The sequence below is a fragment of the Rutilus rutilus genome, assembly GCF_951802725.1.
Source record: "Rutilus rutilus genome assembly, chromosome: 23".
In the NCBI taxonomy this organism is placed as follows: domain Eukaryota; kingdom Metazoa; phylum Chordata; class Actinopteri; order Cypriniformes; family Leuciscidae; genus Rutilus; species Rutilus rutilus.
This window is the reverse complement of record NC_140233.1, coordinates 17,545,719-17,547,711: the sequence shown is the minus strand read 5'-3', so window position 1 is coordinate 17,547,711 and position 1,993 is coordinate 17,545,719. Positions and strand designations below refer to the sequence as shown.

General features: G+C 44.6%; 1 pseudogene across 1 annotated transcript; it reads right to left on the bottom strand.

The window, feature by feature from the left end:
- Positions 1–248: 248 nt before the first annotated feature.
- Positions 249–1,201, bottom strand: LOC311283304 (beta-1,3-galactosyl-O-glycosyl-glycoprotein beta-1,6-N-acetylglucosaminyltransferase 3-like; annotated as a pseudogene). Its single transcript has one exon. The product of its transcript is annotated as a beta-1,3-galactosyl-O-glycosyl-glycoprotein beta-1,6-N-acetylglucosaminyltransferase 3-like (transcript).
- Between the last annotated feature and the right edge of the window lie 792 nt (positions 1,202–1,993).

Here is a 1,993-nt window from a genome sequence, read left to right as displayed (position 1 = left end):
ATGTTTTTGGAAGTAAACTTCCACACAAAAATCACATTGTCATCGTGAATACTATACACTGCAATAGTTATTCAATATTGTGTCAGCATTTTTTTTTTTTTTTTTACAAAGCAGTATCTGTACTTCTGTTATTATCTAGAACAAATTAGAAAACTGTGCAAATTATATTTGCTTGTCCTTCATATTCATGCACAGTACTAATTAAAAAAAAAAATCATACTAACAATATTTAGAAAAACATGCTAGACAGTTATTGAACACATCACTACTGGCATCATAAAATAATGTCAGATTTTTTGAACTGTTAGTAATGATCGACCATTAATAGCTTTGTACCTTAAAAAAGCCTCCACAAACTCTCTTGAAACCACAAAGTAAGCATTTCCTGAGTACATAGGGCTCTGAATTGGCGGGGGTGACTTTCTAACATCGGTCCGAATCACACCGTTCGTAACATTGTGCTGATACTGCCAGCACCAATTTACCCTACAGCCTCAGACTCCAAACTGTTCTTTCCGGTCAGTTGTTTAAGAATCTGAACCATTTCAGCATTGGTTTTAATAGGGAAATCAGTGCCACAGGTGTTGAGCAGATACCTCCACTGGACGGGTGACTTGAGCAGATCCTGCATGCAGTTGATGTCCGCTTGAACTCGAGACCAGAAGGCGTAGATCACATTCTCCAGTTTGCTGGCCACAAACACGTTGGTCAGACAGGACGCAATGGCCCTAACTGCTTCTTTAAAGATCTCAGGAGACCTCTGGTCCATATGAACACAGTACACATTGTCAGGATTGTAAATGGCTCTTAAGAGCCTTTCAAACATCTCAATCTTCTCATGGATCACCATGGAGTAAGCAATGGGGAAATCGTTCTCCTCTTTACTGAGAGAAAGCGTCAGAAACCCTCTGTCTCGGATGTAGGATGGACAATCCTTGGTTGCGTTGCGATAAAATGACTCCTGTAGCAGGGATGTGTTTTTTTTCAAGGTTATTAGTTTCCAAAAAATGTCCTTGTCCACTCTGTCCATGTCTCCTTGGATACTAGCAGAACAAGCCTGTAGTTCTCCAACATCCTGCTTTAGTAAGTGATTCAGGTCCCGTTTGCCATTAGAAGGACAATTCTTCCTTATGCAATTCAGCAGATAGAGGGACAGTGTTGTACTCTTTCTTTTTAGAATCCTATGTTTGTTAAATGCCATTTCGGTTCTTCATCATTTTTAAACCAGACCTTCCAGAAACTACTGCCACTGTGCCACTAAGGTATGAAACAGCTTCTCAGGTACTTCTACAACTACGGCAGGTGGAAATGGTAGGCAAGGTAGGGACCGCTCATCCATGGAGAACGTCTCGGTTACGGATGTAACCCTCGTTCCCTGAGTGGGAACGGAGACGTTACGTCGGATGACGACGATTGGGTTTCGCTTAGAAGCCTATCACCTTCGAGTATATAAAAACGAGCCAATGGCAATGAAATGCCATGGGTCTGCGGAATTTGCATAGCGTAACTCCGCCCGCCGCAGGGGGTATATAAGGAAGTCGCTGGCACAATGCAGATATGTCTTCGCTGAGGAGCCGAGACTAGCCCCAGGCGTTTTTCAGCGGTACAGCGGAAGTGGCAGGAAGACGTAACGTCTCCGTTCCCACTCAGGGAACGAGGGTTACATCCGTAACCGAGACGTTCCCTTTCGTGGTCACTCCGAGTTACGTCGGATGACGACGATTGGGGTTCCAGTCTAATCACGCCACCTCGGCTGTCTTCCAGTGCCCTGCGTAAGTCTGAGCTCCCTGTTGTGAGACTAGCACGAACGAAGGAGTCCTACTTAACACAGGGATACCAAGGTACACTGGGAAGCATATCTCCAGAGAGAAATATGCAATTATGCCCAGCCATGATGGGGGGGACTTAGAATACACATATGACCCAGAGGGCTGCATATGGAAAATCACTGGGGTGTCCAGCCGCAGGTGGAATTTTAAACCCCAGGGGTGGC